Raw genomic sequence first — 13,336 nt, forward strand, 5'->3', positions numbered from 1 at the left:
AAAGCAGGCTATCATGTGCCTTTTACTGAGGAGTGGCTTCAGTCTGGCCATTCTACCATAAAGGCCAGATTTGGTGGAGTGCTGCAGAGATGGTTGTCCTTCTGGAAGGTTCTCCCATCTCCACTGAGGAGCTTTGGAGCTCTGTCAGAGTGAACATCCAGTTCTTGGTCCCCTCCATGACCAAGGCCCTTCTCCCCGGATTGCTCAGTTTGGCCGGGCGGCCAGCTCTAGGAAAAATCTTTTTCCATTTAAGAATGATGAAGGCCACTGTTCTTGGATTTTCTATGCTGCAGAAATGTTTTGGTACCCTTCCCCAGATCTTTGCCTTGACACAATCCTGTCTCTGAGGTCTATGGACAATTCCTTCAACCTCATGGCTTGGTTTTGGCTCTGACATGCACTGTCAACTGTGGGACCTTGTATAGACAGGTGTGGGCCTGTAAAGTTAGCAAAATGTGGATAAAGTCAAGGGTTCTGAATACATTCCAAAGGCACTGTATGTATGCATGATTTATAAAGCCAGGCACATTTACGTGGGGCTATTTATTATAGGTTGGGGTTTGCTCCCTCCTCAAAATTGTTGTTTTTACCCCTTTTTCATCATGATATCCAATTGGTAGTTAGTCTTGTCCCATCGCTGCAACTCCCGTACAGACTCGGGAGAGGCAAAGGTCAAGAGCCATGCATCCACTGAAACACAACTCAGTCCACTTACAGGCACCCGGCCCGCCACGAGGGCGCTGGGCCAATTGTGCGCCGCCTCGTGGGTCTCCAGGTCATGGCCGGCTGTGACACAGCCTGGGATTGAACCCCGGTCTGTAGTGGCGCCTCAAACACTGTTTTGCAGTGCCTTAGGGCGCTGTGCCACTCGGGAGGCCTTCTCCTCAATTTTCTTAAACGATTATGCTAAACCCTATTTGCACAGGACTTATGTAATTATTACCACAAAATGTCTGTTATTCCAGAGGACGATTTTGACGGGGTACATTTTTTTCCAAATTGCCCCCTGTAATTCGTACTTTTTCCAATAAATTTACAGTCCAGGCAATAACAGGGCTACACTGATAACTTGAGCTTGGTTCTCAAGTTTCTAAACTATACCAAACCATCTTTGGTATAGTGTCGCCATATTATTTGAATTGAGAAAATGTGATCGTAATAATTAGGATATTTTAGCGAGCCGCAGTACACGTCCTAAATGCCCTACAGCCTTCAGATGTGAGCTAAACCGTGCACTTGAGATGCAATTTAAGGCTATGGATGCAAAAGTGAATTTATAATTTTCAAACGTTTAGGTCAGTTGTATGCTGCTTTGCAATATACTAACAGCAAGGGTTACATTAAATTGGTATAATATTTTTTACTGATGCATTCGACAATGTTACAGATATTTTGTTTTGTGCTTGTGCACATAATTACATTACACCACCACCCCCAGTATAACTAATCTTGTCCGAATAGTTCTTAAGGCAAGGGCTGTTTCCTCATCTCTGCTGCTGCTGTTATAAAATAATATTAGATTTCTTAGTGTTGCACCATTACTTTTGCAGAATATAACCATATACAATGTCAGTATCACGTCTTAGAGTGACGGTCTGTGCTGTCCCCGTCCCCTCCCCAGTCCACTGAGACAGGCGCGAAACAGATGTCTTGTGCAACATGAATAACAATATTTATACTGCTCGGCTAAAGAAATCTAGGTCGACCAACAGCCTATCGACCACATAACCGACCCTATGGTAGAGAACTGAACATAACATTTGCTGGTAAGAGCTCTGGTGGACATCCCTGCAGTCAAAACTTGAGACATCTGTGGCGTTGTGTGACAAAACTGCACATTTTTAGAGTAGCCTTTTATTGTCCCCAGCACAAAGTGCACTGGTGTAATGACCATGCTTGATATGCCACACCTGGATTATCTTGGCAAATGAGAAATACTCATTAACAGGGATGTAACATTTGAAAGGAAAACTTTTTGTGTGTATGGAACATTTCTGGGATCTTTTATTTCAGCTCATGAAACAATGGGCCCAACATGTTGCGCTCATATTTTTGTTCTGAATACATCCGATATAGAAATTCCTTGAATTTCCATAAAGAGTTAAGGATTTCCAATAATAGCCTTGGTGATATCTACCAGAAGGTTGAGTTCTTTAAAACGGGAGTGGATTCCCTGTAATATTAAGAGCATGACCTTTCAACCCTAGATCAACCCTGTGCTGCTGAGAAATACCTGGGAAGGGTTGGTTTTCCCAGTATCTGGCAGCTCACTGTTTCCTCAAGACTGTCCAGCTGGACTTCAGGCTACATGGGGCAGATGGCTGGTTACTCCTGATGCCTGACTTCCAAAGCCTCTTAAGTCTCCACCCCCCTACAAGAGAGCACTGAAAATGGCCCCCGGATTCAATAACTCCCTATCAGTATAACTTCTCAGAATATATTTGTTCACTTTGTTCACCCCTTACTTGTTGGATCATTTGTAGGAATGGCTTGTGTACAGTACCCTGACTGACTTTGTCGTTTTGCTAGTTTGGTATCAAATTTATAAAAGCATGACATGAAAATCTCTAAGGGACTGATTACATTTTCTCTGTCACACCTATTGAAGATTGATTTGGATCAGCTATGGTTCCAATACAACCGCTTTTGTAAAAGGATGACCTTGGTGGACATGGTAAAGACACAGCTGGAGAAGATCTAAGGATGTGTACTGAACCAATTTGTACCCACACAGTATGTGAATGCGTTGGACTAGAGAGCGTTGGACTAGTAACCGGAAGGTTGCAAGTTCAAATCCCCAAGCTGACAAGGTACACATCTGTCATTCTGCCCCTGAACAGGCAGTTAACCCACTGTTCCTAGGCCGTCATTGAAAATAAGAATTTGTTCTTAACTGACTTGCCTAGTTAATTAAAGGTAAAATAAAATAAAAAACATGTGTGTCAGAAGCAGATGTTTAGTCATAAATCTGAACTGTTTATCCTATTCTACCATATTTATTTGTGTACAGGATTACAGTAAAGTTAGGCTTTTCTCCAGTGGTAAGAATGGCTATCAGTCTATTAGCCCCTGATGCTGCTGTGGGACCTATGTCTGTTTGTGTCACTATGGTGGTGGGCCCTGTGTGTCAGTGCCACTGAGCGTTGTGGTTCAGTAGCAGTAATGGAGCGCTGTGTTGTGTTAACTGTGTGTATTAGAGCAAGGCCCTGTGGGAGCTGGGGCTGAGTGGCTCTGTGGCTCTGCTCTGTTAGTCTGTAGCCTGGGGACAGTGTAATGAGAACTGCAGGAGAGATCCCAATGAGCCGGGAGGTCCCTCCCAGTAGACTAGGTGATCACACAACACCCTAAAGCGCTGACTCAGTCTGCACAGCCACCGGGGGAGGGGGGTGGAGAAATAGAAGGAGAAGGTAAGAGATTTAGAGAGCGGCGGAGAGAAGGAGATAGATAGTGGGAGTAAGATGAGGAGAAATTGCTCCTCTTGATGTTCATGCGCAGTCATAAAAATCTGTGTATGTTTTCATTCTATGTCCTGGGGACTCTGAGGGGATGTTATACACACAGCCAAGCCAACGTGGAGGTAAAAACAACCCTCTCTGCTGCAGTAAACATTACATCAGAGTTGTGTGAAGAAGACCTCTGCCTCGGTCACAGGCCCATACCCATCAAACTTCCTCAGGGAATCGTTCCTCTGTGGCACAATTACCGCAGACTAGTCAAGTTTCTCTCCCAGTGTGTGTGTGTGTGTTTCTGCCTCAGCATGCTTCATAAAGGACTTCCTTCCAGAGCGACTTACAGTAGTGAGTGTATACGTTATATTTTCTTCGTACTGGTCCCCTGTGGAAATCGAACCCACAACCCTGGCGTTGCAAGCGGCATGCTCTCCCAACTGAGACTCACAGGACCACGTAATGCATAATGCATGGTATATCTAATGAAACCTCATGGTGAATATGGAATGAAGGTAATAATAATAATAATTGATTTAATAATAATAATTTATTTAACTTGTGTAGCGCTTTTCATTACAGAAAATCATCTCAATGTGCATATAAAGGGAAGCAAACAAGACATTTAAAATGAGATGGTAGAGATGGAGATTGAATCTCTATTTGGCCTGGGATGAAAGGCTGGGATTTGAGGCAGTTTGGATTGGAAAGGCAGTGTAGCTTCAGCAGGGGGGGGGGGGCATCGGTGGTACAGCCAGAGAGAAACAAATAGTCTGCCAAACAGGCCTGGAGCTCTTCATCAGAGCACCACATCTTCTCTGACGGTCAGTTCCTCCAAAGGGCCTGCTCCTCTAGGTTCTGGTCCTCTGTTGCTGAACATGTAGCACCCACCTGGGTGATGCCATGGCTGCTGAAAAGCACACAAAAATCACCCACATCTTGGCAATGGTTAAGAACAGTCCCTGAGCCTCTTCTGCCATCGCTAGACACAGAATGCAGTGCTTGTTGTAATTCTTCCCTACAGATGAAACTATAAAGCTGGGGATTCATTATTTGAATCCAAACTAGAAGATAGCCAAACAGTAGAAAATATTGACTTTTCATCCCAATTCTGCAACTCTGAGCGTCAAGACCACGAGACGTAAGTGATCAACCCCCAGAGCAGTCAAATCCTAGAAATGCAACAAAAACAAACAAAAATGACAAAATATGTACAATATTCTCTCTAGGCGACCTCATGGCAGCATAGCAACCATGAACACATCTGTAGGTTATCTAACAGCGTATCGTTCATATCTTATTCTGATACACCACACATAAACACATGACATCTCTTATCTCACATCTCTTATCTCTGCGCTGTGAACAAGCAACATTTCCACCTGTCCTGTGCACAGTGCAATGTTAGCCTATGTTGGGCTGAGGTATTATAGGGTGAGAACAGATTTATTTAAAGTGTGTCAATACATTCTGCCATGATTACCATGCTATAATTACTACCTAGATCCCTAATAGATTTGACACTATCATAAATGGATTGTAGATGAATGTGTGTGTGCTTGCGTCTGGATGTGAGTGTGTGTGTGTGGTACTGTAAGGGGATTGGACATGTTCCACAGCATGAGGGGAGCTGAATCTGATTGTCACATGATCCCTCTTTATGTCCCCTCCATCAGCCCCAGGACAGGATCACTGTCTGTTTACATGGCAGCCATGAAATGCTATTGGAATGAGAGGGATTAGCTCAGATCCAGATAACCTAATTCCCTACTCCAAGTCCCACAACAGAATAAAACCATGATCCTCTTGTCTGGTATCCTTCCACTGTATGAGCCTGAGGTATAGGTGGATAGAGTTAGCCTGTTAAAGTGATCCTCTTGTCTGGTATCCTTCCACTGTATGAGCCTGAGGTATAGGTGGATAGAGTTAGCCTGTTAAAGTGATCCTCTTGTCTGGTATCCTTCCACTGTATGAGCCTGAGGTATAGGTGGATAGAGTTAGCCTGTTAAAGTGATCCTCTTGTCTGGTATCCTTCCACTGTATGAGCCTGAGGTATAGGTGGATAGAGTTAGCCTGTTAAAGTGATCCTCTTGTCTGGTATCCTTCCACTGTATGAGCCTGAGGTATAGGTGGATAGAGTTAGCCTGTTAAAGTGATCCTCTTGTCTGGTATCCTTCCACTGTATGAGCCTGAGGTATAGGTGGATAGAGTTAGCCTGTTAAAGTGATCCTCTTGTCTGGTATCCTTCCACTGTATGAGCCTGAGGTATAGGTGGATAGAGTTAGCCTGTTAAAGTGATCCTCTTGTCTGGTATCCTTCCACTGTATGAGCCTGAGGTATAGGTGGATAGAGTTAGCCTGTTAAAGTGATCCTCTTGTCTGGTATCCTTCCACTGTATGAGCCTGAGGTATAGGTGGATAGAGTTAGCCTGTTAAAGTGATCCTCTTGTCTGGTATCCTTCCACTGTATGAGCCTGAGGTATAGGTGGATAGAGTTAGCCTGTTAAAGTGATCCTCTTGTCTGGTATCCTTCCACTGTATGAGCCTGAGGTATAGGTGGATAGAGTTAGCCTGTTAAAGTGATCCTCTTGTCTGGTATCCTTCCACTGTATGAGCCTGAGGTATAGGTGGATAGAGTTAGCCTGTTAAAGTGATCCTCTTGTCTGGTATCCTTCCACTGTATGAGCCTGAGGTATAGGTGGATAGAGTTAGCCTGTTAAAGTGATCCTCTTGTCTGGTATCCTTCCACTGTATGAGCCTGAGGTATAGGTGGATAGAGTTAGCCTGTTAAAGTGATCCTCTTGTCTGGTATCCTTCCACTGTATGAGCCTGAGGTATAGGTGGATAGAGTTAGCCTGTTAAAGTGATCCTCTTGTCTGGTATCCTTCCACTGTATGAGCCTGAGGTATAGGTGGATAGAGTTAGCCTGTTAAAGTGATCCTCTTGTCTGGTATCCTTCCACTGTATGAGCCTGAGGTATAGGTGGATAGAGTTAGCCTGTTAAAGTGATCCTCTTGTCTGGTATCCTTCCACTGTATGAGCCTGAGGTATAGGTGGATAGAGTTAGCCTGTTAAAGTGATCCTCTTGTCTGGTATCATTCCACTGTATGAGCCTGAGGTATAGGTGGATAGAGTTAGCCTGTTAAAGTGATCCTCTTGTCTGGTATCCTTCCACTGTATGAGCCTGAGGTATAGGTGGATAGAGTTAGCCTGTTAAAGTGATCCTCTTGTCTGGTATCCTTCCACTGTATGAGCCTGAGGTATAGGTGGATAGAGTTAGCCTGTTAAAGTGATCCTCTTGTCTGGTATCCTTCCACTGTATGAGCCTGAGGTATAGGTGGATAGAGTTAGCCTGTTAAAGTGATCCTCTTGTCTGGTATCCTTCCACTGTATGAGCCTGAGGTATAGGTGGATAGAGTTAGCCTGTTAAAGTGATCCTCTTGTCTGGTATCCTTCCACTGTATGAGCCTGAGGTATAGGTGGATAGAGTTAGCCTGTTAAAGTGATCCTCGCGTCACTTTTGATATTTCAAACCCTCTCGCCGTAGGCCCGGCTTGGAGATGTGGTGACAAGATCATTATGCCCATGATAGTTTCTACTCAGCAGAGTCGAGAGGAAACGTTTTCTAAACGACGTGGAGAAACGACAATGACACCTTGGGCGGGCGGTGCCGCCCCTTCTTGACATGATGGATGTGTGTGATGGTGTGTGGAGCTCCGTTCGAGGTGCAGTGCCCTTCATCACTGTCTCCCCCAAGCCCAGGCTCAGCCCACGGAAGGAGAACAACAAAATGACAGGAGGGGCTGCCAAGCACAGCCCTCTCCACTCCCTCGCTCCTCCCATGCAGGGCTGAGTGTGTTCTCTCATTAAACAACGCACCTCCTGCCTTTACATCTCACTCTCTCCATGACAGGAGACTCTGAATGACTGGTGTTGTCAGTGAGACATTATAGATCTGCTCTAGCCGTACCCAGCCAAGCTGAATAGAGTGTCTCTATGCGCTCGGTGACAGAGGCAAATAACCCCAGTGATGTCAACTCTCATCTACAAAATTGCTTCCAACACTCTACTCAGCAAACTGGATGCAGTTTATCACAGTGCCATCCGTTTTGTCACTAAAGCACCTTATACCACCCACCACTGCGACTTGTATGCTCTAGTCGGCTGGCCCTCGCTACATATTCGTCGCCAGACCCACTGGCTCCAGGTCATCTACAAGTCCATGCTAGGTAAAGCTCCGCCTTATCTCAGTTCACTGGTTACGATGGCAACACCCATCCGTAGCACGCGCTCCAGCAGGTGTATCTCACTGATCATCCCTAAAGCCAACACCTCATTTGGCCGCCTTTCGTTCCAGTTCTCTGCTGCCTGTGACTGGAACGAATTGCAAAAATCGCTGAAGTTGGAGACTTTTATCTCCCTCACCAACTTCAAACATCTGCTATCTGAGCAGCTAACCGATCGCTGCAGCTGTACATAGTCTATTGCTAAATAGCCCACCCATTTTCACCTACCTCATCCCCATACTGTTTTTATTTATTTATTTTTCTGCTCTTTTGCACACCAATATCTCTACCTGTACATAACCATCTGATCATTTATCACTCCAGTGTTAATCTGCATAATTGTAATTATTTGCCTACCTTCTCATGCCTTTTGCACACAATGTATATATAGACTCCCCTTTTTTCTACTGTGTTATCGACTTGTTAATTGTTTACTCCATGTGTAACTCTGTGTTGTCTGTTCACACTGCTATGCCTTATCTTGGCCAGGTCGCAGTTGCAAATGAGAACTTGTTCTCAACTAGCCTACCTGGTTAAATAAAGGTGAAATAAAAAAAATATAATAAAAAAATGTGATGAAGTCTGTATGCTTGATGTAGCTGTAGCTTTCTGTTTTTATCTATTGTGATTGCTTTTCACTGGTGAGATTCCAACAGACCTAGACCAGAGCAGACTCCCGTCTTGCTCCTGTGCTGCAGGCTGCAGTGCTGTGGCCAGTGGAATTGGATTGTGCATGGCTGTGGAGGACATCGATTGTTTTCAATTTACACAGCTACCGCTTCCATAAGTCTCTGAAGACTTTTATTGACCAACCACAGAAGCTGAAAAGAAGCAGCTTCCACACAAACTATTTTTAGTTCATCTTGCTCAACAAATTGTGTGATGTGACTTCCGCTTTCATTCTTTTTCTCTTTTTGTAAACAAACATTTTGTTCACACACTGTTGGAGTCCAGCAAAGAGGTTACCAAGCCATACACGTTTGACGTGACCCACGTTTAGCCGTAATGATTAGTGTTCATCTGATGTTTGATTTATTTTTGATGTCAGAGGATTAAGAGGATCAGATCAGACAGATTGTCTAGATGTGAACATATGCAATTTAGTGCGTGTGTGTGTTTTGGATTTGCCAGTCACCCTCCTGTCCTCTTGAGGCAGATTGCAGACGAGTACATTGACACAGAGGAATAACAGTCAAGTCATTGAAAGACCATTCATTTGGTCCTGGAGACCCCTGGAGAGAATAATTATTTAAAAGGCACTGGTGAGAACCTCAATCAATCAATCAATCAATCAATCAATCAAGCTCAACGTCAGTATGGAAACTGATAACTGTTCCTGTATGGGAATGCTGAAAGCCTGCAGGTAGGAGTCATTTGTTTTGATGCAATTATGGGTTCTACATGTCATAAGATTGATAGACACATTTGGATAATGTGAAGGTCAGCGCATGCTGCTGTGTGTCGGTTTATGGATTGTCGCTGACTGCTGGGTTGAGAAACAACAGAACAAAGTGCTGGTAGTTTCCCAGATTTAAGCTGTTCTGTTGAACGTTACTCAGATCAACCGATTCCCCTTGTCTGCTTCTAATGCCCTGCCGTTCTGTCAGTCTCCTGATACACACACACACACACACAATTTTGCTGTTATGGGACATCAGACTGCATGTTTGATCAAAAGTCAAAGCTGACTTCTCAATGTAGAACAGCATTTTTCCACTTGTGTTCCAGCTCTTTTTCAGACGTTCAGACAGTCCAGGCCTTTTGTCATGTTCTCTCAGCAGGGGGGAGGTGACTTTTTTGTTCTTTTGACTGTCATCTCTTTGACTGTCACAAATCTGTCACCTCTGATTGTGGTTCTGCTCTGCTCTGTTATGCTCTGTTTAGGAGCCTGGGGTCTCTCAGGCATGGGGAGCAGAACCAGCCTGTCCTCCCAGCCCTTGAAGCACGGTGGGTATTTCTCACCTGGCCTCATGGAGACAGACACATTCTCCCTGTGCTGTTCTGTACTGTACTACTGGGCTGTGAGACAGGACAGTGGAGCGCTGTCCCCATTAGCGATGCATGGTACCTGCTGTAAATCTGTTCATGTTGTGACAGCCCTGCCAGTGTTTTTTGTGTAGGAATTTCAATGATGAATGCAGTTACCGGAGAGATGAGTGAGAGTCTCCTCCATGCCCACCACTCCTCCCCTCTCCCAGTCATCAGCTCCACATACGGCTGACTTTGCTTCGGTGCTCATCTCACAAGTGGAGGGAAACATCTGATGAGATGAGCACAAAACTGCTCTGAGTGCTTGTAACAGCAGAATTGTGTGTGTGTGTGTGTGTGTGTGTGTGTGTGATAATCCTGTACTGCAGTAAACACAGATGACCAATAGCCTTCACATGACCAACAGCAGTGAGCAGAGCAGTGAGTGAAAGGGAGAGTGGAGCTAGGGGGAGTAGTGAGTTGTGTAAATAGGATTGCTAGTTCCTTTAGCCACTGGACATTCGCTCCACACAGAGCTCCATATTTCAGAAGAGCCATGGATTGTTCTCAGGACTCAGACTTTTATTCCAGCCACCCCCCTAAAAGGAGCCAATTGAATTGTGCTGCGTTCTCCCTGATCTACAGTTTATTTATTGTTATTACCTCCAAGCATGAGTCCAGAGTTTTCTTTAATAAGACAATTTAATTACAAACCAAAATTAATTGAGCATGGCTTGATTTCAGAAGGATCTGGGAGATAAAAGCAAATAATAGACATGTTTATTTTGACAAACGAGGACATAGCCCTCTCTCATCTCAGTCCAGAACATTTGTCATCTGTCAGTGAAACTTCAATTAACTTAAACTTTTAGTGAATTCATCAAGGTTATTTTATTTAATTTTGTAATTTTGCTGTAACCTTCTGTCTGAGAAAGGTTATTGAATTAATCTACAGCTTAATGAGCTTTTTAGTTATTTATTAGGTTGACTTAACCCTTATTACCGGGACATCATGAATACAACCACAGTCTCGTTAGCTTAAAGTGATCTGATTAAATCACTACTACATCACTTCCGCACATTGGCCTGTATAGAGAGATGACCCAAGATCTCCCAGCATTCCTGTTGTCGATGGATGAGATGGATGAGGCCAGGTGATGTTGCTGAGTACAGAGTAGTACAGGATGTCTGTGACCTTAGAGGAATGTCATTCAATGTACAGTATGTCTTCCTATATGATCATCCTGTGTCCTGTCTGTGTCCTTGTTCCAGCCATGACACTGTTGTCCTTTGATCCTGTGTCTGTGGTGGACAGCGACTTCCAGATCAGGCAGGACGTGTAAAACTTGGTGAGAAGTGGTTTGGGACACTAGCCAGGTCTCGGACATACGGGGTAAAAAACTTAATCCGCGCTCTCGTATTCTCCACTTCACCAGGACCCCAGCCACCTCAGTGAGGTTCTGCTCATGTTCCTAACTGCCGACTATGCCTTTATCATCCATAACCCTGTGTGCACTTTATTCCTTCTTCCTATCTGGTAGGAACTGCCGGGATCTTTGGGTGGGATGTGGAGCCGTTTGCATTCTAACATTCTTTGCCTGGGGGCGAGTAAGCTCTGAGATAAGGCACCACCTGTATTACATAAATGAAATGTAAAAAATGTGAACATTTGTAGAATGCCTTATCTTGGCATAGCTACAGTTGAAGTCAGAAGTTTACATACACATTAGCCTAATACATTTAAACTCAGTTTTTCACAATTCCTGACATTTAGTCCTAGTAAAAATTCCCTGTTTTAGGTCAGTTAGGACCACCACTTTATTTTAAGAATGTGAAATGTCAGAATAATAGTAGAGAGAAGGATTTATTTAAGCTTTTATTTCTTTCATCACATACCCAGTGGGTCAGAAGTTTACATACAATCAATTAGTATTTGGTAGCATTGCCTTTAAATTGTTTAATTTGGGTCAAACGTTTCTGGTAGCCTTCCACAAGCTTCTCACAATAAGTTGGGTGAATTTTTGTCCCATTCCTCCTGACAGAGCTGGTGTAACTGAGTCAGGTTTGTAGGCCTCCTTGCTTGCACATGCTTTTTCAGTTCTGCCCACAAATTTTCTATAGGATTGAGGTCAGGGATTTTTGATGGCCACTCCAATACCTTGACTTTGATGTCCTTAAGCCATTTTGCCACAGCTTTGGAAGTATGCTTGGAGTCATTGTCCATTTGGAAGACCCAGTTGCGACCAAGCTTTAACTGATGTTTTGAGATGTTGCTTCAATATATCCACGTAATTTTCCTCCCTCATGAAGCCATCTATTTTGTTAAGTGCACTAGTCCCTCCTGTAGCAATGCACCCCCACAACATGATGCTGCCACCCCAGCGCTTCACGGTTGGGATGGTGTTCTTCGGCTTGCAAGCCTCCCCCTTTTTCCTCCGAACATAACGATGGTCATTATGGCCAAACAGTTCTATTTTTGTTTCATCAGACCAGAGGACATTTCTCCAAGAAGTACGATCTTTGTCCCCATGTGCAGTTGCAAACTGTAGTCTGGCTTTTTTATGGTGGTTTTAGAGCAATGGCTTCTTACTTGCTGAGCGGCCTTTCAGGTTATATCGATTATAGGACTCATTTGACTGTGGATAGAAACTTTTGTATCTGTTTCCTCCAGCGTCTTCACAAGGTCCTTTGCTGTTGTTCTGGGATTGATTTGCACTTTTCGCACCACAGAACGTTCATCTCGGAGACAGAACACGTCTCCTTCCTGAGTGGTATGACGGCTGCATGGTCCCATGGTGTTTATACTTGCATACTATTGTTTGTAAAGATGAACGTGGTACCTTCAGGCATTTGGATATTGCTCCCAAGGATGAACCAGACTTGTGGAGGTCTACAATTTTTTTCTGAGGTCTTGGCTGATTTTCTTTTGCTTTTCCCATGATGTCAAGCAAAGAGGCACTGAGTTTGAAGGTAGGCCTTGAAATACATCCACAGGTACACCTCCAATTGACTCAAATTATGTCAATTAACCTATCAGAAGCTTCTAAAGCCATGACATTTTCTGGAGTTTTCCAATCTGTTTAAAGGCACAGTCAACTTAGTGTATGTAAACTTCTGACCCACTGGAATTGTGATACAGTGAATTATAAGTTAAATAATCTGTCTGTAAACAATTACTTGGGTCATGCACAAAGTAGATGTCCTAACCGACTTGCGAAAAGTATAGTTTGTTAACAAGAAATGTGTGGAGTAGTTGAAAAACAAGTTTTAATGACTCCAATTTAAGTGTATGTAAACTTCCAACTTCAACTGTGTGTCCGTTTTCAAACTCTTTTCAGAATCTGCGAAATCTGGAGCTGCTGAAATTGTGCTAAAGAGGTAGTCTTTAGGAGATGTCCGTGTTTACTCGCAATTTCTATCAGCGAGCACTTTTCTTAGTATCCAGTATGTATTTGGTCTGTAGTTGGTATTTCAGTTTAGTCTTTAAGGCCCCTTGACAGCTTCATCTTGTCTGGCTGCGGATGACTGCACTCGCCTGACTCTAGCAGCCCCCTCCCATTTACTCCCCTACTCTTCCCTCTACTCCCCTCCCCTAAACTACCTTACTCTTCCCTCTACTCCCCTCCCCTAAACTACC

At 43.9% G+C, this 13,336-nt stretch overlaps 2 protein-coding genes across 3 annotated transcripts in view; one reads left to right on the plus strand and one right to left on the minus strand.

The window, feature by feature from the left end:
* Positions 1-440, minus strand: part of LOC139384918 (DNA-directed RNA polymerases I, II, and III subunit RPABC5) — a 235,138-nt gene extending 234,698 nt beyond the window's left edge. The window contains exon 1 of the mRNA XM_071129824.1: positions 435-440. The gene's annotated coding sequence lies outside the window, so the exon portion shown is untranslated. The remainder of the gene's footprint in view (positions 1-434) is intronic.
* LOC139384915 (pleckstrin homology domain-containing family A member 7-like) overlaps positions 1-13,336 on the plus strand; it is a 147,613-nt gene that overhangs the window by 25,214 nt on the left and 109,063 nt on the right. The gene's annotated exons all lie outside the window — the stretch shown is intronic.

This window comes from Oncorhynchus clarkii, chromosome 26, assembly GCF_045791955.1.
Source record: "Oncorhynchus clarkii lewisi isolate Uvic-CL-2024 chromosome 26, UVic_Ocla_1.0, whole genome shotgun sequence".
NCBI classification, from domain to species: Eukaryota; Metazoa; Chordata; class Actinopteri; order Salmoniformes; family Salmonidae; genus Oncorhynchus; species Oncorhynchus clarkii.